The sequence below is a fragment of the Macaca nemestrina genome, chromosome 1, assembly GCF_043159975.1.
Source record: "Macaca nemestrina isolate mMacNem1 chromosome 1, mMacNem.hap1, whole genome shotgun sequence".
Classification (NCBI taxonomy): Eukaryota; Metazoa; Chordata; class Mammalia; order Primates; family Cercopithecidae; genus Macaca; species Macaca nemestrina.
The window spans coordinates 57,321,503-57,349,292 of record NC_092125.1 but is presented as its reverse complement, the minus strand read 5'-3'; the positions used below and the strand labels follow the sequence as shown (position 1 = coordinate 57,349,292).

Sequence of the window (27,790 nt, the reverse complement as noted above, 5' to 3'; positions counted from 1 at the left end):
GTACTGTTTCTCTTTCAGGCACTGAAGTAAGTTCACTACTTAACAAGCACAACCCTATAAGTTAGGTAATGTCTTCATCTACATTCTACAGTTGATGGAAATAAGGATGCAGGAGGGTAATTTGGCCAAAGCCACACAACTTGTTCTTGGCAGAGATGGGGTTTAAGCTTGCTGCGTTTGATTCCAAAAATATGTGCTCTTATATACTCTGTTCTACTCTCTCTCTGTTCATTCGCCCATGATGGACATTCTTTAAATCTATACCTATGTCTATATCTATATATATATAGATATGTATGTATGTATGTATATTAAGGCTTAGAAAGGGTTTACATTCAATAGGTGAAGATACCAAAGTCCTGAGATTAAAAGTCAAATTTGGTCACATTTGCATCACAACTTAGTGGAAAGGCCACAAAGAAAACCCAGATTTCTTTGCACTAACCTGAGCACGATCAAAGGAGGAGAATGAGAGAGAAGGAAAAAGATGAAGAAAATTACTAGTACCAGGAAACCCCAAAAGATTATATACTTACCTGCATTGTTTAACATAATAATAAAATGTATGTAAACCAAAGTCCAAAATGTAAATTATACACAAATTTATAATTAGCATTTAGAACAGCTATCTGATGGAATTACTTCCTGAACTATTTAGGTATTTAACTGATACTGAAGACAACTTATTTATCAAATGTCCTTGGCTAAACATTTGTTTCCCAAATAACAACGCTGGCCTAGGATAATAGAAGATAGTATAAACTTAAATTCTAGGATCCCAGATATAATTTCCTAAAAGCAAAACTTGATGTCTGCAACTCAGAATTGTTGGAAACACACCTCTCCCTGCTTGTGTACCTGTGAGACCTCTGAACACTGCAGAGTCCTGGATGGTCACTGTGCATATGAGGCATTTAAATGAATCACTAGATAGTAGGAAAAGGTGGAATGCTTTACCCAAGTTTTACACTGAAACATTTCTTCCCATTAAGTTCTGAAATCACTAGCTCTGAGGTCACCAAGGCCACTGATGATTTGAGACCAGGAAAATATGCATTTAATAATTTAATAAATAAGACATATATACTCTACTATATATTCTATATGCTACTATACATAGTATCTTCAGAATCACCTATGTTTTTAAGTAAAGTGAAAGAAAAAATATGCCGGGGGCATATTTAAAATATTTTGAAAATGTTTTATTTTTTTAATTGAATAGATAATATCTTGTGACTCATTTAGTTATATCAGAGCAGTCAATTACAATTTATCACTTGTGGCTAATAGTTGGCCTAGACATGGAAACTATGGTTAGAACACATTCCAGTACATATGTGATAGAAATGACATTCCGAGAGATTAAGTAAATGGTCCACCATTTTTCAGTCAATAAGTGGTAGAACCAGGATTGGAATTCAAAACATCTGAGAATAAAGATTAAATCAATGCAATTTTTGATATACCACGCTGCTTTCTTCTCTCACGGAAATGCTTCCTCTATGTATTCTTTTCACTGTGTTGTCCTTCCTTTAATTTTCTCTCTTCTGTAGAGAATCAGTAAATTTCAATAATTTTATATTCACAACAAAGAGGAAATACAGGAGGGAAGGCAAGTAGGGGTGAGTAAAAATGGTAAGTTCAGTTATTATGTGAGTTTGAGGTTTTTCTAGGACACTTCACAGAGATACCTGAAAATACAGCTGTGAATTCCTTGCTGAGACTTATAAAACCTTACCTGATCTAGTCTTTACCTGACCTCAGTTTATACCACTTACGCCATATACTGGTTAAGGTGTTGCTATCTGCTTAGCAAACTTAACATTTTAGTGCTTAACACACAAAAAGGCTAATTTCTTTCTCATTTAGCAGTCTAAGGTAGGACAACAGGATTCTGTTCCACCCAGTCATTCAGAAATCCAGCCTGACTAAGCTCTTCCACCCTCAATAAGAAGCTTCCAGGTTTGACCTGGGGATAGTCAGCTGACAAACTGAAGCTAGTCAGATGGCCCCATCAAGATGCAAGAGCGGAGGGAGGTGGCTGGTTGGACAGTGGCTTTCTAGCTACAATCGCGCACTATGAAGGGGAAACACAGATCTTTGGTAGGGAGCTGTTGTCTCTACCACACCCATTGCTCACTTCGCTCCAGCCATGGGTGGCCTCGTTTTTGTTCCTTGAACACACTGGGCATTTTGCTACCTCAAGGCCTACATGCTTGCTGTTCTCTTCCCTTGGCCTGATCCCTTTCTCTCCCTATATGGCAGCCTCCTCTTTGTTCTGGTCTTAGCTCAGATGTTATATTCTCAGAGAGTCTCTTCTTGACCACTCAATATAAAACGTCCCAATTCCCTGTGATCCATCATATCACCCTCATCCTCTGTAATTATGTAATCAAACATTTTCTTAATATATTTTCACATTGTTTATTTTCTTTCTGCCATTAGTGTAATGCAGATTTCTGAACAAAAGGGAACTGGTCTCACTTATTACTCTCTGTATCCACATTGCTTAAAATAAAAGGCACTCAATAAATATTTACTGAATAATAAATCAACATGCATTTCTCCTCCCCTAACACCTTTGATGGCACCCCCATCGCTAATGAAATAAAATTTGCACTTCTGAGGGAGTCATACAATATTCATTATGCAGTGCATCTATTTCGTATCTGCTTTTCAACATAAATTCCTACTGTCTACCCCTTGCACTGAGCTTCCTATGCTCCAAAACCATGGAATTATTTGCTATTGCTTTATACTACATTATTCAAAGTCTGCCTTTGCACACACTGTCTTCTATCCAAATGCATTACATCCTTTCTCCTAAGTCTGCACCTGCCCATTTCCTTTTGTTTTTTTTTTTTTTTTTTTTTAATACAGAGTCTTGCTCTTCTCCCCATGCTGGAGTGCAGTGGTGCTATAATAGCTTACTGCAGCCTTGAACCCCTGGGCTCAAGTGATCCTCCCACCTCCACCTCCCAAAGTGTTGCAATTACAGGAGAGAGTGAAGGTGCCCAGCCCATTTTCTAGTTATTCCTCGAAACCCTTCTCAAACTTCTTTCAGAAGTCCTTCTTCTCCTCAGGATGACTTAATTGTATCTCTTCTATGTGTAGCCTTTGCTTTAGTCCTTAACAGTGCTAGCAGACACTTTGTAACACACTCTCTATGTGGGAACTAAAGTATAGAGAAGATAAATAAGCCCAAGGTTACACAAAGTAGCAAAGGTGCTGAGATCCAAGCCCAGGCAGTCTGGTTCGAGCTCATGCTTTCAGCCACTACACTGTCCTGCCTGCCACTCATTTTTCTATGAACATACTTCTATTAGTCTACATCTGTGATGGAACTTAAGCTCTGGTTTTGTAATATACAAGAAGAGTTACAATCTCATGTGTTAGGCACAAACATTTCCTTGAAACAGCTGAGCTTGTGGTTAATTCATGCCAATGATGAACTCATTTCAGGTCCCTTCAGCCCAGCACAGTGGCTGACAACATGGGAGATTAGTAAATATTGGATGATAATTTGAATTGATACAGTTCAGTGCTTACTATATACCAGGCAGTGTGTTAATCATTTTATATTATGATCTCATTTAATCATCATAAAACCCATAACAGTAGATACTATTATTATCCTCAGTTTTCAGGTGGTGACTCAACTCAGGTCACACAAGTAGTAAATTGTCAGTTCCTAGAGTGTAATCCCAGCCAGTGAAGTCCTGCCTCCTCAACCAATACACAGAGCCAGGTGAGTGGCTGCTTTAATTCTGGGGGGAAGTCAGGTGGCAGACTGACTTCCAGTGGTCTGCTGGAATTGCCAGTGGTGGGCCACATACTGGCACTCAGGACTCTGAATATATGGGCAGGCCAGAGAGAGAGAGCTTTGATATATACTAGATTGAGTAAACACACATATTTTATTTTTTAATCTGATTACCACAATCTGATACTTAACAAGTGGCCCTCAGTAGTGATTTTAAAAGACAAACTCAGATTTGGGGAGAATGCCTCCTGTACTAAACACAATCTACAGTCCACAGGATTTCTTCTCCCTGAAACCATCCATAAAGACATAGCAATAAAGTGTTTGTAATAGACATATTTATTTATACTGCTTTATGTAATTTTGAATGAAACCTGTAGATAAGTTTACATTCCATAGAGTAGAGAGGACTTGAAACACAAAAACTACAACCAATGGAATTTTTTTTCTAGAAACTTTCTAGAATACTTCTATTTAAAGATAATTTCTTCAGTATTAGTTTAGTAATCTGGATAATATTAATATGTTCATATTATTATATTGTTTAATGCAATCCATTGCTTTTCCAAACTGTTTTAAATGGGACAAGGCCTTTTAAACATTCATAGCTACATTCATTGGCTCATATAATCTCGAGCATGCTGTGTGCAATAGACTGTCACCAGTATAATTTCAATTTTCATATTACTGAGTACTTTTTCCTTTTTTTTATAGAGATTTCTGTAATTATGTCATCAAAGAGTCCTGTTTCAGGAAAAATTTTCCATATTTATTGAAATAGTGATATTATTAGATCTCAGTATGTGAGACAGGAAAATCTGGTCTCTGAAGGAAAAGTGTAGGACTTCAAAGCAGGATTAACTGAAATCATTGGATAGGCCTAGACAATTTTTTTTTTTTTTAGAAGACGAACTCCAGGCAAATGAAATCTTGATGTTATCAGGCCTAGCGTCTTCAGGGAGACATGGACTTGCAGTGCTGTATTAATTTCTTAGGGCTGCTGTAACAAAATACCACCAACTGGGTAGCTTACGCAATAGAAATGTATTGTCTCACAGTTCTGAAGGTTGGAAGGCTGAGATCGAGGTGTTGGCAGGGCTGATTCCTTCTGAGGGCTGAGTCTGGTTCCCCCACCGTCCCCAGAGAGTGAATTTGTCTCATGCCTATCCTCCTAGCTTCTGGTGGTTTACTGGCGATCTTGGGTACTTTTTGCCTTGTAAATACATCATCTTGATCTCTGCCTTCATGTTCACATGCTGTTCTCTCTGAATGCATGTCTGTCGCTGTGTCCAAATTTCTGTGTTTTAGAAGGACACCAATCACATTAGATTAGGCTCCACACTAATAATCTCATCTTAAGTTGATCATCTGCAAAGACCGTAATTCCAAGTAGGTCACATGCACAGGTGCTGGGGGTTAGGACTCTGATCACTTTTTGGAGTGGCACAATTCCCCCCATAACAAGTGGACAGAAGTATGGCACCTTTCCACTGCAGGGGTTGCTGAAAATATAAAACATATGAGTCAGATTGAGGTAGGAAGCCCGTGCTCCTCCTACCCCTAGTCTCTCAGGTTCAGCAAGGTGAGGATTATGGCCTTAGGCTGTCCAAGGACACACAGAATGAGTTAGGACAGCCTCCTGAGGAGTGGTATGGCCCATTTTCTTTGATGATAAGAGTAAAATACTCTGTAATAATGAGGCTCCCCTCATGAGGTGACAGATTTTCAAGTGACAGCTGTGATACCTCCCTAGTTCCTAAGGATTAGCTTAATGTTTTTACAACAGTCCAAATAAATTATTTTTTCTATGTGAAGCCCAGTTTCTACAGTCTCCTTTACATTACTCTTGGTTTAGAGGACTGGTCTAGACACACAGTTGAATTTGGAGTATTTCATCCTGACTTTCCTAGGCTAAGGCTGAGAAGACGAACTCTCAGTACCGAGTTTGTGTCAACCCTAATCCATAGAAAAAAAAAGTATTGTCTTATGAATTTGGTGACTAGAGAAAACTTTGTTCACCATTGGCCTGATCAGCAAAATAATCAACTTCCAGAATAATGCAGATTGGCAGATTTGAGGGGCATTCATAAGAAAGAGTGAGGTGTTTGTGCCAGCAATATCCAGGGGAGAGAATATCAGAGGTTTAATCTATTCTATCCCTGGTAAAATGCAATGTGGAAATAGGTGTTTTAAATTATCTCCATTGCCCTACCTCTGTGAGTACCAAGCAACTTTCAAAACATATTTAGCTTATTATCATGCTTGTCCTGATGCACAGAGCAGCCACAGGTTAGACGGCACACAGGAATATACACAGCGTAGACTTCAGGCCTTCCTATCTTTCACTGGGTGTTGCAATACCATTCTGATTTAGGACCTCAATATTCTGTAAAGTTGTGATTATTACTGTAGTCATTAGTTTTTGTCTGTTTTTTGGTTTGTTTGCTTTGTTTTAAACTGACTTAACACAACATATATTATCTCACAGTTTCTGTGGGTCAGGAAACTGGGTATGGCTTAATTGGGTCCTCTGATTTAAAGTCTTTTTGAGGTATTAGTTTCATTCATCAAATATGCTTTATGCTGCTCCTTCCAGGTACAAGGTAGAATTACACTTTCCTACACCTTTTGTGAGAATTTGCTTTGGAAAGGACCATGTGAGTAGACATGATTTATATCATTTCTAGGCAGAAGCTTTAAGTCAGGACACTATTTGTCATCTCCCTGTTTTCCTGCTTCAGCAATGGTGAAATCAAAGAGATTGAGGCTTCCTTAGCTTCACTTTCTAAAAGAGAACAACAATGAACTTGTAGAGTGGTAATGAGAAATAAAGCCGTTGCTGTTTAAATCATTGCAATCCTGAGGACTGTTTTTCACTGAGGCAGCCTATCTTGACTGTTACCAAAAGGATTTATTATTTTTGGACAGCCAAGGACATGTTTCCCATGAACTGAAGACTTAAGTCCTATCAACCCCGCATGGCATATTCTACAGTTGATGACACTATTTTCTGCCTTGTCTCTGATCCTTGTCTTTGGTTCACAAGTTGTTGTTATTTTGAATGGCAGGTAGTATAGTAGACCACGGCAGTTAAGAGCAAAACTTTGAAGCTAAAATGTGTCAGGTCTTTATTGTCGACTTGAATGCTAAATGATGCTGTCGAATGAAGAAGGGATTGTGTTATCCATGGAGCCTTCCTATAAAATTATTTCTTCTCTTTATGTTCAGGATACATCTACCTCTTGAGATGACAATTAAACATTCATAAATTACTTTGCAAATTAGAGAGATGTATCTGAACCTAAAACCTTCTACTTCCTATTGCTCTTTCTAAACAAAATTCCCAAATTCCACCTCCACTAAGGTAACAGGAAAAGTTTTATGAGGGCTGCCAAACACAGGAATGATGAACCTTCCATTTTCTAATAAGTTGATTGTGTTAAATTTGTTTCAGTCACATTGTGTCCTCTAAGATGCCTTGGATTTAAAGTTGATTTTCCCCCACAAGCAGCACTTGGGCTGAGCATTGGTGTGTATATATATATATATTTTTGAAATTAAGAAAATGAAGTGGCTTCATGTGTTGTTTTACTTTATATTTTGCATATTTTATTAAGTATTATTGTCCAGAATTTAGTAATATGTGTTAAGTACTTTATAACCATTTAATTTTGAACTATAGAAGCAATAGTGAATATGAAGAGAATTGGATAGATTTAAAGTATGCTTAGGGGATAAAATCAACAAAGTCTTGTAGTAGATTGAACATGGGAAGGCATAGGGAGAGAGACTTGTCAAGGAGGCTTCTTAGTTCTGGCTTCAGCAACTGAGTTAGTGAAAGTATCTTTCACTAAGACAGTAGAAGAGAAGAGGCTAAGTTTGATTTTATACGTATTGAATTTGAGCTGTCATTGAAACTAGGCAGTTTTGTATACACATCTGAAACAGCGACTTCTGGGCTAGAGATTTTAAAGTAATCTGCACTGCATAAAGGTGGTAAAGTTATGTGTGTAGAGGAGATGATATAGGAAGAGGATGCAGAATGGGAAAAACCTAAAGAAGAAACTAGAAGTTAAGAAGGTGAAGATCTAAGTTAAAAAGGTGAAGATCTAAGCCTTTAGACAATGGAGTATAAGGATACAATAAATGGAGAAGGAGTGGCCTGTGAGATAGAAGGAAATCAGGACAGTGCTGTGTGACAGAAACCAAGGGAAGAGAGTGTTTTAAAAAGTAAGGTATGGGGTTGGGGGATTAAGATGGTGGATAAGAGGCAGGACTAGCTTACAGCTCTTGCTCAGACAGAGAGTGCAGCATGTGGAGACTCATGTGGTGAACTTTTGCTCCAAGAACGACCACAGCGACACACCAGAAAAGCTGAGAGACTCCACAGATCCTTTGAAAGGACTGGATCACTGCTGTAGGCTCCCTGAGATACCGACAAACTGTGAGTCCGCTTGCTTTCTCAGCAGGGAGGCTGGTGGTATGGGGCAAGTTCTCAGCCCTGGTCACTGGCTGCCTGGAAATAGACTCAGTGCTGTTGGTGGGGCAAGGTGGGAATGACTGGCCTTTAGGCCTTTAGGACTGCGGGCTGTGTGGAAGTGGGATGAAGCCTGTGACTACCAACTTCCCCCCACTTCCCTGGCCACCTGTATGACTCAGCAGAGGCAGCCCAATCCCCCTGACTTACCCGTAACTCCATTGACCTGGTAACCACATCCCCATCTGTCACAGCAACCCCAGCAAGCCCCACCCAAAGAGTCTGAGCTCAGACACAGCTAACTCTGCCCCCACCTGGTGGTCTTTCTGTACTCACCCTGGTTGCTGAAGACAAAGGACATAATCTCTTGGGAGCTCTATGGCCTTGCACACTGCCTGAGAAACCTGAATACTTAACCAAGTGACCCTAAGGCAAGTTTGCTTCCTTTCTAGAGTACCACAACTGAGGCACTCTTGAAAGCACCACCTCCTGGCTGGAGGCCAACCAACACAAAACCAGTGCACTAAACAAAAAAAAATGACCAAGGATCCTCAGAGTCCACTTCACTTCCCTGCTACCTCCACCAGAGCAGATGCTGGTATCCATGACTGCAAGACCTGAAGATGGATCACATCACAAGACTTTGCAGACACTCCTTAGTACCAGCCCAGAGCCCAGTAGCTCTGCTGGGTGGCTAGATCCAGAAGAGCAAAAACAATCACTGCAGTTTAGCCCTCAGGAAGCCCCATCTCTTAGGGAAGGAGAACACCACATCAAGGGAGCACTTCGTGGGACAAAAGAATCTGAACAGCAGCCCTTGAGTCCCAGATTTTTCCTGTGACATACTCTACCCAAATAAGAAGGAACCAGAAAAACAATTCTGGTAATATGACAAAACAAGGTTCTTTAACACCCCTAAAAGATCACATCAGCTCACCAGCAATAGATCCAAACCAAGATGAAATCTCTGAATTGTGAGAAAAAGAACTCAGGAGATTGATTATTAAGCTAGTCAAGGAGGCACCAGAGAAAGGTAAAGTCCAACGTAAATAAAAAACATGATACAGCCTATGAAAGGAAAATTCTTCAGTGAAATAGATAGCATAAATAAAAAACAAAAACAATCACAACTTCTGGAAATCAAGGACAAACTTAGAGAAATGCAAAATGCACTGGAAAGTCATAGCAATAGAATTGAACAAGCAAAAGAAAAAACTTCAGAGCTGGAAGACAAGGTTTTAGAAGTAACCCAACAAAGACAAAGAAATAAAGAGTTTAAGAAATGAACGAAGCCTCCAAGAAGTTTGGGATTACGTTAAATGACCAAACCTAAGAATAATTGTCATTCATGAGGAAGAAGAGAAATCTAAAAGTTTGGAAAATATAATTGGGGGAATAATTGAGGAAAACTTTTGTGGCCTTGCTAGGAATCCAGACATCCAAATACAAGAAACTCAAAGAACACCTGGGAAATTCATCATAAAAAGATCATTGCCTAGGCACATAGTCATCAGTTTATCTCAAGTCAATATAAAGAATCTCAAGAGCTGTGAGGCAAAAGCACTGGGTAACCTATAAAAGAAAACCTATCAAATTCACAGCAGATTTCTCAGCAGAAACCCTACAAACTAGAAGGGATTGGGGCTCTATCTTAAGTCTGTTTAAACGAAACAATTATCAGCCAAGAATTTTGTATCCAGCGAAACTAAGCTTCGTAAATGAAGGAAAAATGCAGTGTTTTTCACACAAACAAAAACTGAGAGAATTCACCACAACCAAGTGAGCACTATAAGAACTGCCAAAGGAGTTCTAAATCTTGAAACAAATCTGGAAACACATTAAAACAGAACCTCTTTAAAACATGAATCTCACAGTACCTATAAAACAAAAATACAATAGATAAATAAATAACTCCAAGGTTTTCAGGCAACAAACAATGAATGGAATAATACCTCACATCTCAATCCCACCGTTGAATGTAAATGGCCTAAAGGCTCCACTTAAAAGATACAGAATTGCAGAATGGATAAGAATTCACCAACCAAGTATCCCCTGCCTTCAAAAGACTCACCTAACACAGAAGGACTCACATAAACTTAAGGTAAAGGGGTAGAAAAAGACATTCCATGCAAATGGACACCAAAGTGAGCAGGAGTAGCTATTCTTAAATTAGACAAAACAAACTTTAAAGCAGCAGCAGTTAAAAAAGACAAAGAGGGACATTGTATTAGTCCATTTTTATGCTGCTGATAAAGACATACCCAAGACTGTAATTTATACAGGAAAAAGGGTTTAATGGACTTACAGTTCCACGTGGCTGAGGAGGCCTCACACTCATGGCAGAAGGCAAGGAGGAAGGTCACATACTTACATGGATAGCAGCAGACAAAGAGAGAAAACTTGTACAGGGAAACTCCACCTTATGGAACCATCAGATCTCATGAGACTTATTCACTATCATGAGAACAGCACAGGAAAGACCTCCCTCTATGATTCAATTACCCCCCACCAGGTCCCTCCCACAACATGTAGGAATTCAAGATGAGATTTGGGTAAGGACACAGCCAAACCATATCAGACATTGTACAATGATAAAAGGAAAATATCACAATCCTAAATATATATGCACCTAACACTGGAGCTCTCAAATTTAAAAAAACATTACTAGTAGACCTAAGAAATGAGATAGACAGCAACACAGTAATAGTGGGGGAATTCAATACTCCCCTGACAGCACTAGACAGGTCATCAAGACAGAAAGTCAACAAAGTAACAATGGATTTAAACTATACCCTAGAACAAATGGACTTAACAGATATTTATAGAACATTCTACCCAACAATCACAGAATATAAATTCTATTCATCAGTACCTGGAACTTTCTCCACGATAGACCATGTGATAGGTCACAAAGCAAGTCTTGATAAATGTAGGAAAATTGAAATTATATCAAATGCTCTCTCAGACCACAGTGGAATAAAATTGGAAATCAAATACAAAATGAACCCTCAAAACTATGCAAATACATGGAAATTAAATAACCTGCTCCTGAATGATCATTGGGTCAACAATGAAATTGAGTTGGAAATTTAAAAATTATTTGAACTGAATGATAATAGTGACATAATATATCAAAACCTCTGGGATACAGCAAAAGTGGTGCCAAGAGGAAAGTTCATAGCATTAAATGCCTACATCAAAAAGTCTGAAAGAGCAAATAGACAATCTAAGGTCACATCTCATGGAACTGGAGAAACAAGAACGAGCCAAACCCAAACTCTGCAGAAGAAAAGAAATAGCAAAGATCAGAGCAGAACTAAATGAAATTGAAAAAAGAAAATACAAAAAAGGAAACAAAAAGCGATTCTTTGAAAAAATAAGTAAAATTGATAGACCATTAGTGAGATTAACCAAGAATGGAAGACAAAAGATCCAAATAAGCTCAATTAGAAACAAAATGGGAGATATTACTGATAATACCACAGAAATACAAAAGAGTACAACCCTCCTAGATTAAACCAGGAAGATATGGAAACTTAGAAGGGACCAATAACAAGCAGAGAGATTGAAATGGCAATTTTAAAGTTGCCAACAAAAAACCGTCCAGGACCAGACAGATTCACAGCTGAATTCTATCAGACATTCAAAGACAAACTGATACCAATCCTGTAGACACTATTCCACAGGATAAAGAGGGAATCCTCCCTAAATCATTCTGTGAAGCCAGTATCCCCCTAATAGCAAAATCAGGGACAGATATAACAATAAGAACAACAAAACTACAGACCAATATCCTTGATGAACATAGATGCAAAAATCCTCAACAAAATACCAGCTAACCAAATCCAACAGCATATCTAAAAGATAATCCACCATGATCAAGTGGGTATTATACCAGGGATGCAGGGATGGTTTAACATCTGCAAGTCAATAAATATAATACACCACAAAAATGAAATTAAAAACAAAAATCAAATGATCATCACAATAGATGCAGAAAAACATCTTACAAAATCCAGCTAGATAAAATCCAGCATCCCTTTTTGCTGAAAATCTTAGGCCGGGCACGGTGGCTCACACCTGCAATCCCAGCACTTTGGGAGGTTGAGGTGCATGGATCATGAGATCAGGAGATCGAGACCATCCTGGCTAACACGGTGAAACCCCATCTCTACTAAAAATACAAAAACAAAACAAAACAAAAACCTTCAGCAAAATTGGCATAGAAAGGACAAACCTTAAAGTAACAAAAGCCATCTGTGACAAACCCACAGCCAACATTATAATGAAAGGGAAAAAGTAGAAAGCATTCCTTCTGAGAACTGGAAGAAGACAAGGAAGACAAGGATATCCACTTTCACCACTTCTATTCAACATAACACCTGAAGTCTTAGCCAGAGGAATCAGACAAAAGAAATCAAGGGCATCCAAACTAGCAATGAGGAAATCAAACTGTCACTGTTCACTGATATTACTGTCGTATACCTAGAAAACCCTAAGGACTCACCCAAAAAGCTCCTAGAACTGGTAAATGTATCCTAGAAATAGCAAAGTTTCAGGATACAAAATTAGTGTACACAAATCAGTATCTCTGACACCAATCACAACCAAGCTGAGAATCAAATTAAGAACCCGACCTCTTTTACAATAGCTGTAAAAAAATTAAAATGCTTAGGAATATAACTAACTAAGGAAGTGAAAGACCTCTACAAGGAAAACTGCAAAACACTGCTGAAAGAAATCATAGATGACACAAACAAGTGGAAACACATCCCATGCTCATGGATGGGTAGAATCAATATTGTAAAAATAACCATACTGCCAAATGCAATCTACAAATTCAATGCAATTTCCATCAAAATGCCACCATTTTTCTTCACAGAACAAGAGAAAGCAATCCTAAAATTCAAATGGAACCCCAAAAGAGCCCACATAGCCAAAGCAAGACTAATAAAAAGAACAAACCTGGAGGCATCACATTACCCAACTTCAAGCTATACTGTAAGGCTATAGTCACCAAAACAGCATGGTATTGGTATAAAAATAGGCACATAGACCAATGGAACAGAACAATGATCCCAGAAATAAACCCAAATACTTACAGCCAACTGCTCTTCAACAAAGCAAACAAAAATATAAAGTGGGGAAAGAATGCCCTATTCAACAAGAGGTGCTGGGATAATTGGCAAGCCACAAGTAGGAGAATGAAATTGGGTCCTCATCTCTCACCTTATACAAGAATCAACTCAAGATTGATGAAGGACTTAAATCTCAGACCTGAAACCATAAAAATTCTGGAACATAACATTGGAAAAACCTTTCTAGACATTGACTTAGGCAAAGACTTTATGACCAAGAACCCAAAAGCAAATGCGACAAAAACAAAAATAAATAGATGGGACTTATTAAATTAAAACCTTCGGTACAGAAAAATAATCAAAAGAGTTAACAGACAACCCACAGAGTGGGAGAAAATCTTCACAATCTATACATCTGACAAAGATTGAGTCCTTTCTAGATTCTAATAACCAGAATCTATGTAGAACTCAAGTCAACAAGAAAACAAACAATCCCATGCAACAGTGGGCTAAGTACATGAATAGACAACACTCAAAAGAAGATATACAAATGACCAACAAGCATATGAAAAGATATTCAACATCACTAATTATCAGGGAAATGCAAATTAAAACCACAATGTGATACCTCCTCACTCCTGCAAGAATGACCATAATCAAAAAAAACAAAAAATAATAAATGTTGGTGTAGATGTGGTGAAAAGAGAAGACTTTTACACTGTTGTTGGGAATATAAACTAGTACAACCACTATGGAAAACAGTGTGGAGATTCCTTAAAAAAACTAAAAGTAGATCTACCATTTGGTTTAGCAATCCCACTACTAGGTATCTACCCAGAGGAAAAGAAGTTATTATATGAAAAGATACCTGCACATGCTTGTTTATAGCAGCACAATTTGCAATTGGAAAAAACATGGAACCAGTCCAAATGTCCATCAATCAATGAGTGGATAAAGAAAATGTGATACATATATATATATACACACACACACACACACACACACACACATACATACACGCACACACGCACACATATATGTGTATGTATATATATGTGTGTGTGTGTGTGTATATATATGAATACTACTCAGCCATAAAAGGAATAAAATAATGGCATTTGCAGCAACTTGGATGAAATTGGAGACTATTAGTCTAAGTGAAGTAACCGAGGGATGGGAAACCAAAACCAAACGTCTTATGTTCTAACTCAGGAGCTAAGCTATGAGTTCATAAAGGCATAAGAATGATACAACGGACTTTGGGGACTCAGGGGAAAAGGTGGTAGAGGTGAGGAATCAAAGACTACACATTGGGTACAATGTACATTGCTGCTTGGGGTGGGTGATGGGTGCACCAAAATCTCAGAAACTACAACTAAAGAACTTATTCATGTAACCAAACATGACCTGTTCCTCCAAAACCTATTAAAATAAAAAATAACTTTTCTTTAAAGGACGGTGTGGTCAATAGCATTCATGTGACTAAGAAATGGGGAAGGCTGTGAAATGTTCATTTAGTAACATGAAGATGGTTGTTGAGTTGTTTCAAAGTAATATAACTGAAAACTGTTTTAGAGTATAAATGAGACAGAAAGCCAGATTTTTGTGAGTTGAGAAATGTCAAACCTGTAATATTAAATATATTCAACTCATTTAAGAAGTTTGGCTGTGAACGGGAGATGAAGGTTCAGGAGTCCGAGACTACTCTGAGCAATATAGTTCCAGGAGTTCGAGATATGTCTGAGCAGCATAGCAAGAACCTGCATGTAAAAAGAAAGTTAAATATTATTTGGGAATGGTGACAAGCACCTGTCATCCTAGCTACTCAGGAAGCTGTTTTGGGAGGACGGCTTGAGCACAGAAGTTTGAGACTGCAGTGAGCTATACACTCCAGCCTGGGCAACAGAGTGAGATCTTGTCTCAAATAGATAGATATATAGATGATAGATAGATAGATAGATAGATGATAGATAGATAATAGATGCAGATAGACATAGATAGATAGATAGATAGATAGATAGATAGATAGATAGATAGATAGATAGATAAACAGCCGAAGAGTTTGAAAGGTAGACTCTTCTATGGGAAAATCTTGTCCATATTTAAAAGCCCCTGGGAAGCAGCCATTACAAAATGGATTTGAATATATATACAGGAGACAAGAGATAATCAACAGATTATTTATGAGAATGCCGGGGTGATGTGATCTAAGGTACAGAGGAAAGGATTAGCTTTACATAGTGGCACAGGGACTTTTATTTCTGGTACTGATTTAAATCAGCATACATATCAAAATACATTTTTATTTCAATTTCGATTTCCTCTGTGTCTAAAAAGTAATGTAAGAGAAAGTTCTTTTACAACTTATATGTATGCTGTAATTTTTTAAGTTACCTTTATACAATATAAGTTTCAGATTTACTGAATTGTGATTGGAGTTACTGTATTCTGTACTGTATCTGCTTGGAGAATGTTTTGAGATATTTTTGTGACCTAGTAAACTATGTTCAATATTTGGGACAAATGTGCGTTTGCAAAGAAGGTATTCAGGCAAAAAGTTTGGTATATACCAAACAGACCTACATTGTCATTACTTCACTTACCTCTTTCTACATGAGAGGCAGTTGTAGTTAAGAGGTCAAACCATAAAGATATTCTCGTGAAGTTCAAATTTCTAACTTACCTGCTTACTGTTTTACCTTGAACAAGATATTTGACCTCTCTGTGTTTTATTTTCCTCATCTTTAAACTGATTGCAATTAGAGTTCTTGCCTCATTAGTTTCTTTAAAAGATTAAATCCATTAGCACGTATAACGCACTTAAATTACTGTTTGGTGCATAGTAAGACTTAAAAGTGGTTAGATAGTGCTGCTGTTATCCTTGCTTCTAGTTGTGTCCTTGTTCTTTATGGGTTTGGAAAAGTGAATTAAATTTTCCTACAGGTACTGTTTCTCTATTTTAGCTTATTATTCCCATAATCTTTGTTTTATTAATCCTAATGCTATAGTGTGTCATGTTTTGGTATTTGTATTCAGTGTACTGGTTAGAAATGTAGGTATGTATTTAAAACTATTATGTCTTCATTGTAAGGTGCTCCTTGTTTGATTACATTTTGAATTCAACCTTGCCTATCATTAGATTCATGACTCCTGCTTTCCCTTGGTGCATTTGGCTATGTCTTTATTCACCCTTGTATTTCCCAACTTTCTCATCACTTGTGTTTTATGTGCAGCATGCGTACACAGAATGTAGCTTGGTCCTGTTTGGAAGCTGATGTAAGAACTGTTTACTTTTAATATTATAGTTTAATCAATTCACATTGACATTACACTACTTTAGTCTTTATCCATTCATTATAATTTATATTATTCTTTCTGTTTTTACATATATATATGAAAAATATGATATATACATATAGTCAGAATCAGTATATGGTCTGTTTATTTAATTAGCTATGCCCTTGCATATTTTTGTTGCTGATTTAGATAAATTTTAATCTGATTCTATTGGTTGCCAACATTCCCCGCCAGCATGAGCTATCACTATGGAGATATATGAAGCCCACTTGATTATTTTTCCCTTATAAGTGACTTAAATCTTTTTGTCTGGATATTACAAGAATTCCTTAATTTTGAAGTCTAATAACTTTATTGGGATATGCCTCAGCTTTGATCTTTTTATGTCAGGTTTTCCTCTGACATGTTAGGCCCTTTTATTTCCAGAGAGTATCTTTGAATTATATTTTTGAGTATTTTTATTTTTGATCATTTTGGTTTTCTTCTTTAGGGGTACCAACTCTGCATATGTTAGATCTCCTTTATTGGTATTGTATATTTACATTGTCCCTTGAATCTTTTTTCAGTAATGATCCTCTTACCTTGTATTTTGCTTGTTTTCATCACTGCTGTTCATATATTTATTACTGTGTTTTTAGCTAGGTTTATACTCCATTATGTTGTTTTCAGTGTGGGCTTCAAATCTGTAATGGTTTGATTTGTTTTCTAATCCACTTCTTTCCTAAACTTTTCTAGCTTATGTTATTTTGCCATATCTTCTTTGAGTTCTTGTACCTCTTCTTGCTTTCCAATAAAGTTTATCTCATTAAACTTTTTTCTATTTATTGCATTGAATTTATTATTATATTTATTATAATTTCTACTTTATGTCTTGATATCTTTCTTCCTTTATTTTTTAGTCATTCTATATAGTTCCTTAATTCATTCCTTTTATTTTATACTTTTAAAAAATTTTAAAATAAATTTTACAATGCATATTTGAGGATTTACATCATGATGTTATGGGCTACATAGATGGTAAAAGGATAACTGTAGTGAAGCAAATTAACATATCTATCATCTCACATAGTTACTTTTTTGTGGCAATAGCAGCTAAAATCTATTTATTTAACAAAAATTCCAGATACAATTTTATTACTTATAGTCCTCATGTTGTACTTTATATATCTAGACCTGTTCTTTCTACTTATCTGATACTTTTTATTCTTTGACCTACATCTCCCCATTTTCTATCCAAACCTTTTACCCCCTGGTAAGCACTATTTATTCTCTATCTCTGTATATTTGACCTTTTTTAAAGATTCCAAAAATAAGTTAGATTACAAAATATTCATTATGTGTCTAGCTTCATTTAGCATAATGTTCTCCAGGTTCATCCACGTTGTGGCAAATGACAGGATTTTTTTTTCTTTTTTAAGGCTGAATAATATTCCATTGTGTGTGTGCTTGCTTAGTCCATTCATCCACCAGCAGATACTTAGGTTGTTTCAATATCTGGGCTATTGTGAATAATGCTTCAATGAACATGAGAGTGCAGATGACTTTATGAAGAGGTGATTTCATCTCCTTTGGGTATACACTCAGAAGAAGGATGGCTGGGTGATACAGTAGGTCTATTTATAATCTTTTTAGGAATCTCTATACCACTTTCCATAATGGTTATACCAATCCACATTCCCAATACCAGTGTGCTAGGGTTTCATTTTCTCTACACTCTCATCAACATTTATGTCCTGTCCTCTTGATAGCAGCCACCCTAACAATTGTGAGGTGATGTCACATAGTGGTTTTAATTTGCATTTTCCTCATTATTAGGGATGTTGAGCACTGGTTCATTCCTTTTAGGTTATTAGCTTGTAAGTGGTGAGTTTCTCTTGTAATAGCAAGAAGTCCTCTTAGTCTTCTTAGCCTTTACTTGTCTTGGCTACCAGAGATTGGAGCCACCTTGCAGGCTCCCTCACCCTCATCTCTTTGCTTCCTAACTGCTACTGCAAATGGAGCTTCTTGTATTTCTTAGTCTCCTCTTCCTACCAGCTTCTTTGTCATGCCAACTGGATTCAGAAAAACTCCAACCATCAGCCAGTGCTCACAATTCTCTTGTTTTGAAAAAGGAAAGTATTGGCCCTCAGTAAATGTCACTTGCTTGAGAGATTTGTGTCTTACCAGTTGTATCTGAGATGTGTAATATCTGACATCCTCTAAGGATCCTCTTGCATTGCAGTTTGTCCTTTACTAAGTTGGGAAGGCTTTTGATTCACATATTGTGATTTGAGATTACCACTGTCTCCTAATTTCATCAAAAATGGAGCTTGCTTTCCAAATTGCTTTTGGATATGTTCTAAAAGAAGAATAAGAAACTTCAATCTTGGACTATGTTAAAATCAGATGTTTTCTGAAATTCTGTGGTTCACCTTAGAAGAGAATTGTCCACATCATTAATTCTCTCAGGAAATGTATGGTTTGTTTTCTTATGAAAACTGCTCTGGTTCTTTTAATTTTTATTCATAAACAAATAATCTTCACCATATTACCATGTTCAGTTTTATGGATATTATATAAATAAAAATGTATTCTTTTATTAAAACTGTTTTTATTTTTAAACATTGCATATTTCTTTAGTGATGGATTTTAGTCATGAGTCTATTTCAATCAAGTCTAAATTGTACCTTTGCAATGGCATCTAATAGGATTCATTTCCTTTTCTGTATTGTTTACTGTTTTCTGACTTGAGTGTATTTGTCTGTAGACCCGTGATAACATTTGTTCCCCATATTTCATCATCTTAATTTTTATGAGAAATTCCTGGATCTCCCCTTCACCAAATGACTTCTTTTTATAGCTATTTCTATTGTCCATATTTGCATTTTTATCTGTTTATTTCTCAGCTCCTCACCTAAATTCATTTCAAATACCTTTTGATCAAGCTAGTACATGAAATAATTTGTCAGACACATTTTTGCCAGCTTCTTGATATGCACTCACGCAACTCTTGCCAACAGTCTATGCTTATGGTATTTTTATGGTATGTTTCAAAAATTATATCCAGCTCTGCCACGCTACATATGTAGGCAGTCATTCACTTTAATTTTCTACTAAAATGTAAATATCTTCAGATACACATTTCAGATCTGCCTACTATTTATTCCCCATGAGGAACAGCAGAAATGTATAGTAATTAGTCTGGTAGATGTATCATGGCAGAATAGCCATAACACTTCAGACACTCTAGGAGGAACATCATTCAGTGATGACTGCTTTCATATCTGTCACTAAATTACCGTGACCTCTCTCCATTTGGGGTAAGCAGCAAGATTCTTCTCACTTGTTGCTAGGGCTTGTGACTACAGTATATTATTTTGAATGACTGGGTTCAACCAGATTGTTATAACACACCAGCGTGTCTGACAGAGCTATGAAAAAGAAGTGCAGTTACAGGTAGCAAATGATAAGTGTGCAGTACATGTTCTCTTTGCTTAAAACAAGGCATGCTTTAGAAGATCCACTTGAGGATGATGGTTTATGGTGTGCTGGAATGAGTAAAGAACTAACTGCCTTAGAAGGCAAGAGGAATCTCTTTCAGAAAGTCCAAAATCATTGTGTTGCAGATCCATTTTTTAATCCCAGTATCTTCTAGTTCTCTGCTGAGTAATGTTATTTCATGTGTTCTTCAATCACTGATATTTTTCTTGATTTTTGGGTTTCCTCTTAAATTATGTTTTCATTTGGTCTCAAATCATTATTGTCTCCTCCTTAATGAACCAAACAAAAGAATATCAATTAGAGTTTTTCCATTACAAATGCATTCTCTTGTGTTTGTGGTGGATATAATTAGTAGTTTAATTCAGGTAGGGATGTAAACAAAGTGCATAACTTGTACCACACTGCAAACTTTAAATAGTCGTTTCTTAGCTATATACATACTATACCCTCTGCATAACAGCTCCCATCCTTTACCTCTGCAAAATGCCTAGAGGTGTAATTGAAAATGGATTTTGGTAATAGCTATACAGTAATCTGATGTGGTAATCTGATGCCCTACTCATGGAGAGTTCAATTTAAATAATTATCTATCACCAACCCTTTGCTCACATCTGGTATTAGATTTAAATGAGCAGGAAGAGATCTTTGCCTTGACATAGGAAAAATCTTACTAAACCAAGAAATACTTAGGTTAAAGAAATTAGAGCATTGAAAGGATACAGTTTCAATCAGATAAATTTAGGAAGAATATATTGAATTTAGGGGCACAACACATTACAGAAAATAGAAATACTAAAAGCAGAAAAGTAAAAGACATTGAAAACAGCAAGGCTTATCAAAGTTTACTTGTTGCAAGTCTTACAATTATTTTATGGGTCTAATTTTATATTATTTTTTATGTCATTTAACAAGGGATTATCATTTTCTTATGAAATATTGGTTATGTTAGAAAACAAGTCAAATTCTTACTTTTATCTCCCTCCCACTTTCTATGGAAAATTAAATTTATTTTCCTTTCAAGTTATTCTTTCCCCTTCTGTGCCTTCCCTCTTAGATAATGAAGCACTAGCTTCTTCTACATTACCTGACATTTTTCTAGTGAAAACAAACTTCCCATTGATTAAAATTCCCTTAGAGATGTTTTGTAAAAAACGAGTAAGTTTGAGTGGGTTTTTCTCCCATTTTTCTCCAGGTGGAGTAACTGCATTGATAGGCTGTGTGGCTTCAAGGTAATGGCATTCCAGCATGTCACGTGTTGCTATGGTGCTGAGAATCATATTCACAGGCTTCCTTTTCATGACATCTTCATCTCTGATCTTAGATACACTACATGCATTGCTAATTTACTCCTGGCTGCACACAAACATCTGCATGTTCTCAGTTTTTCTTTCCCCCTACCTTTAAGAATGCCCATCATTCTTTGTCTTCAGTTATTAATGTGACTCATTATGTGCTTCTCCAGCTGTCCTCAAAATGTATGCTGAATAAGACATGAGGAGGGAAGCTTAAAAAAATAAGATAGCTTTTCCAATCTAGGCAAGTCATTAGATGAATGTAAGTCAGAAATGAGAGGAAAATTTTCCATACTATATAGTTGGCTTTGCAGTATGAGATGGATAGAAAGATACAACTTTATTCCAATATAATTATCAATGATCACATACATTCAGTTTCAGAAGATGCTTCTACATTTCAAGTGTTTTTTCTAAATGATGGGATTAAGTAAAGAAGATTGCCCCAATCTGCAGAATACTATAGACTTATAGTAAGCATTACAACTGTTACAAAATGTCTAGATATTAAATTTAGCCATTTGCTTTTAATTGTATTTTTTACAGATATATCATTGGTACATATACATATATGTATCACCATTAATGATAATGGCATCTAATTTTAGGTGATGATTTCACAATATTTCACATATGGGTGCTTTACACAAAAATATTAAAGAACTAGAAAACATAGGACTTCTCATTGCATTTTCATTATAATGTAGTTTATAATGTTACTCTTATGTATGACAACCGTCATCATTGATGACCATGTATGTGGTATAATTTCACTAGATATTTGAGGACATCAATATCTCCCTGCTGACTTTTCTTACCCAATGGTTAATACCAGAAATTTCAGTGTTAAACTCTTATTTTCCCCGTTAGTTTATCTGTCTTTCTATTCATCTTCCTTGTTTCTTTTTCCTTTATGTCTTCAATTCAATCATTTACTTTTAAATTCTTGTTTGTTCTCTATTTGTTCATTTAATGAAAACCAGGGACTTATGCTAGGAATACAAAGATAGTACCAACAAAAGATTTTATCTGTATTCACCTATAAATTCTACTGGGAAGATGTTCATTAATCTGAGCTGGTATCAGTAACTGACTCCTCAGTATGGCCAAAGTACCTGAAAATAGGCTTAAAAAAAGGGGTTACAGAAGAATATGAAGGTTTCGGATGGTTGAGTAAGGGAAGGCATACCAAATATGGCAACAAATAGAATTCTAGGCACTGAAGATAACTTCATCAATTTCACCTGTTTTTCCAAAATTGACTCCATATTAGAAAATCTAGATTATTTAACATCATTGCAACCATTTCTTCATTTAATCATTTTTCTAAAAACTTATACATATACATTCCCTCCAGGAAATTTCAGTTATCCAGGTTTAGTGCACAAATATTTAGATTTCTTGGCAAACATTATTTTCTTTTATTCCTTTTTTTGAATGAACATATATTTATTTATGTATTTATTATAGAGACAGGGTTTCTCCATGGCCCAAGCTGGCCTGGAACTCCTGAGCTCTGGCAATCCACTGGCCTCGGCCTCCCAAAGTTCTGGGATTACAGGCGTGAGCCAACTCGCTCGGCCACAGACATTCTTTTCACACAACATAACTGTCTATTTATTTCTCACAGTGACTGCATTGTTCCCAAATAAAAATGCCTAACTTATCATCTAGAAAATATCAATCTAGCCCTTTTGCTTACTTTGCAAAATTAAAACAGTATTTTGCAAAGATTGAGTGGGACAGATTGGAGGATGACTTAGAGAGAACAGAAACTGGAAACGCAGAAGCAATTTAAATACTCATTTTTCAGACTTAAATGCCACCTCTTTTCATCCTATCCTTGGCTTCCTTTTGCCAGGCAGATAGGAACACATATTTCTCTAATTTCCTTTAGCACATGGTGAGATATATGTCAAACTCTCTTTATGTTTTGTGTCAATATTCTATTCATATTTATTTAACTATATATAGTTGTCCACGATCTACATCAGAGGTAATAAAGTACTAATTTTACACTACGATAGTGGTAAAGGAAAGGAATTTATAAGTGGAAATGAGTTTGGGAAAGATCGTGAAGGAAGAATTGACAGAATTTGATCCCTGATTATATGCCAGGTGGAGGGTGGGGAGAGCAAAGTTTTATGATAAGTTTTATGCATAATGTTCTGGGAAAATAGTGGTACCCTATGAGCAGAAGTGGGGACAAGATATTTGTTGGGAAAATCGTAATACCGAGCTGGACAAAGTCAACATTTGGCAGAGAGGATTAATGGACTGTTAGGGCAAAATTCAGAAATGGAAAGTTCAAATAAGATTCGCCATCATCAGTTGTCCTTTTTTCTCACCTGGAAGCCAGGAGGAGGAGGAGGATGCGTGTTCAAGTCTCTCAGGCTTTCCTCTTTCTTCAGCAGAGGCTGCAGCCGCCTTTTTTCGGCCCCCATGGAATCCTTCACTCTCACCTTGGTGCCTGTCTGCACCATCTGAGCAATGCCCAGATCCTCCTCCAGATGGTGCTGCTGCCTCCTCCACTGCCACTGGTGCCCAGAGCCTGTGCTGCAGCTGTGCCACTCCTGGTGGTGTGGACAGGGCCTGGGCGAGCCCTTAGACCATGAAGAACTCTCCCGGGCCTCTACTCCTGTACCCCTTTGGGCCTTGTAAGGTCCTTAGGGGAGTCCTGGAGAACAGGCTGAGAGGAGGGTGAAGGCCCTGACAGGTGATGACTTCTCTGACCAGATGACTGAGCTCTTGACTTTACAGCTGTCCTCCTTCTAGAGCCCCCCATGTGACCCCAGCTAGCCTCCCTCCATTTTCCCTGCTCCCACATGACCTGGAAGCCATGGCCTCCCTCCTGAAGTAGGAGCTGGAACAGATGGAAAACTTTTACTTTGATGTCCCAATTCCCCCACCACCTATTCCCATGGCCACCACAGCCACTGGTAATGCCTCTCCCTCTTCCCCTCCCTACCTTTGACCTTCTCTAACCCCCTGCCCTGTATACCCTTGACTTGCAGGCCTCTCCTGCCTCAACAAGTCTGTGCAGGGGAACAGGCTTGATGTCCTTGTCCTCACCACAGTAGCCTCCTCCCCCTCCACCTAGCTCTCTAGCCTGGTCTCCTACCCCAACCCTGACACCACCCAAGGGTACCACATGCAAAAGAACAGAGACCAGAACAAGTCAGAGCCTCTGAGGATACCACTGGAAGAAATGGGCAGAGGGTGAGGCCCTGGGGGAGAACTGCCATGTCCTGGAGTCACAGGGCAGGAGCTGAGGGAGAGGGCTGAGTCAGTCGAGCTGGAGCTTAGGAAGTCAAGGATCTGCTCACCAGGCCACGGACTAGGTTCCAAGCCAGAGGACCACCACAGCTAGGTGAGCAGGGGCTCTGTGTTTTAAGGGGAGCTGGTTTTCAGCCCTCGCTCACTTTTGGTTTTGTGTTGAGGTGGGAGGGGCCCCTCTATCATCCCTTTGTCTCCAACTTCATTCCTACTATCAAACCCTTGCCTGTTTTGGGGGCAGGGGTAAACAATGTCTGACCGTTTTTTCCAGGCTTGTCTCAAACTCCTGGGTTCAAGGCATCTTACCTCTGCCTCCCAAAGAACTAGGGCTACAAGGTGCACAGGCCCCAACCTCTGATTTTATCCATCTCTCCTCTCCGGTCCCTTTCTGAATGTGGTTCCCCTTCCTGCCTCAGAGTGGTGGAATGTTTGCCCTCAGTCAACATTTACACTCCTCAAATAACCCAGGAACTAAGGTACACAGGGAATGCAGAGAGCAGGACAGAGCTTGGAAACCTGATCCCTTGAAATTAAAATCAGTGGTTTCTTGCAAGTTGTTTTTGGTGGGTTCTGGACTGTCTGTGGGATACAATAAGGAAGTAGGGTCAGGAAGCTATGCAGAAATACTATGCAAATGAGAATAGGAAAGCTGCCTGGTTATGTAAGTCAAGGAAGGTTGTAAGAATGGAACCCATATAATAAAAGCAAAAATGCAAGCCAAGTGCCCTTGGGGAACTACCTTTGGAGAGGGAGCCAAAAGATGGTCAAGTTTACAGAGCAGGTGAATATACAGGCAAATGAGGAGAAATGGGCAGGGTTGAGAATGGCCATAGTTGGAAACTATTCACTTTAACTTTAGGAAATCAGTATTTTTAAGGTGATGGGGGAGGGGTCTGCATCAGGTGCAGGAGAGCAGGGATGGATCCTTTGTGGGATTATGAACAAAAATAAAATGAAGAGTTTCTTTTTGAGAAAAAAAATCAAATTAGAGCAAAAAGGATGTATATCAGAGAGTTTTGGAGTGATAAACTACCAAGTGGTTATGTTCAGCTATTAATTTCAAAGCCAGGTTCTGTGAGTGCCACTGGTGCAATTAAAATATATCTAAGTCACAACTACATAGGAAAATCACCTCTTTTACCATTGCTTTTAGTGGCTTTCTATATTCTAGACTTTGCTAGATTTTAAAATTCATAATATATTTAATATGCATAAAAAGTATTAGCATGACTAATACTAAATTATTACTACTTTCCCTTTAAAGATGAAGAAAATTAAGTTTAAAGATGGTAAATTTTATTTTGCAGACTCACAATATACTAAGTGGTAAACATGGATTTGAAAAAAGATAACTTTGTGTCTGAATGATGACAGTTTTATTGTTTTTAAATTTTTTTTTAAATTAGTAAGCTGTGTATATTATGTAGTCTAAGCTCTATAATCTTTAGTTGCTCACAGTTTATATTATGTGAAAATAATTAAAAATTATTACTTGATAATATATTATTAATATTATTAAATAAGAATGCTAGTAGTTTAAAGCAATCTCAAATGTTTAGATATTAAACCCTTTATAGATTGTTTGTAACTTCCCATTTAAACAATTAATCCTATAAACTTCAGCCAAAAAGTTTTGTTTTCCATGTAAAGGTTCTTGGTTGCAAATGACAGACACCAATGCTACTTATTGGAAGTAGTAAAGAAAAAGAAAGTTGAAATGATGTATAGTACCTTGCATAACCAATAGAAAGACAAGAGAACACATTATAGAAAATTGTATTAGAAATAATTGAGGCTAGGCACCCAAGAAGTCAACCATCTAGTGTCAGCACTATACTAACGATGACTTATTGCTCCCAATTTCACCACTGTCACATAAATAATATCTGCCTGTCTCTTCATCTATGCAGCCCTCCCTTGAGATTTAAAGATATGGTCAAAGCCTAAGCCACATACCTGTCCTTTAATTACCAGGGAATAGATAGAGAGAACCACCTCTTTCCATTTGATTTCCAGAGTGGGAGAGAGGGCCATGTCTCCACACCATTTGGAGATCCTATCAAAATAAGAAGTGTTTGAATGTTGGTTAGGCACATCCCAACAATTTGGAAATGAAGTTGTATATTAGTTGAGACAAGTGCCTTTTCTAAGAAATCACTGTCATATATTAATTATGAATAGCTTGGAGTAACACAGCCTAATAACAAAGGAAATTCTAGCATCTAGGTCTCTGGACCCTCTTTCCTTTTTATCATGTTACACATGTTTATCCACATCTTTATGATGTATAGTAAATACAATACCAATTACAGTGCCTGGCATGGTACATGTACTCTGAAAGTTTCTCCATTTTTCTCTCTTCTCTGTTTTGACTGCTGACTTAAGAAATGAGTTTTCTCATGAATCGGAGAAATGCAAATCAAAACCACAATGAGATACCATCTCACACCAGTTAGAATGGTGATCATTAAAAAGTCAGGAAACAACAGGTGCTGGAGAGGATGTGGAGAAATAGGAACGCTTTTACACTGTTGGTGGGATTGTAAACTAGTTCAACCATTATGGAAAACAGTATGGTGATTCCTCAAGGATCTAGAACTAGATGTACCATATGACCTAGCCATCCCATTACTGGGTATATACCCAAAGGATTATAAATCATGCTGCTATAAAGACACATGCACACGTATGTTTATTGCGGACTACTCACAATAGCAAAGACTTGGAATCAACCCAAATATCCATCAGTGACAGACTGGATTAAGAAAATGTGGCACATATACACCATGGAATACTATGCAGCCATCAAAAAGGATGAGTTTGTGTCCTTTGTAGGGACATGGATGCAGCTGGAAACCATCATTCTTAGCAAACTATCACAAGAACAGAAAACCAAACACCACATGTTCTCACTCATAGGTGGGAACTGAACAATGAGATCACTTGGACTCGGGAAGGGGGACATCACACACCGGGGCCTATCATGGGGAGGGGGCAGGGAGGAGGGATTGCATTGGGAGTTATACCTGATGTAAATGACTAGTTGATGGGTGCTGACGAGTTGATGGGTGCAGCACAGCAACATGGCACAAGTATACATATGTAACAAACCTGCACGTTATGCACA

General features: G+C 37.5%; 1 long non-coding RNA gene across 4 annotated transcripts in view; it reads left to right on the top strand.

Annotated features, from left to right (window-relative positions):
* The first annotated feature begins 3,683 nt into the window (after positions 1–3,683).
* LOC105484679 (uncharacterized) overlaps positions 3,684–27,790 on the top strand; it is a 63,670-nt gene continuing 39,563 nt past the window's right edge. The window contains exons 1-2 of one of the 4 annotated variants that reach the window (XR_011608624.1): positions 3,701–3,748; positions 8,111–8,207. This is a non-coding gene — a long non-coding RNA (uncharacterized lncRNA). Of the gene's footprint in view, positions 3,749–6,359; positions 6,421–8,110; positions 8,208–21,283; positions 21,325–27,790 lie in introns of those variants that run through there. The other 3 variants (XR_989139.3, XR_989140.3, XR_011608629.1) reach the window with 3 other exon arrangements.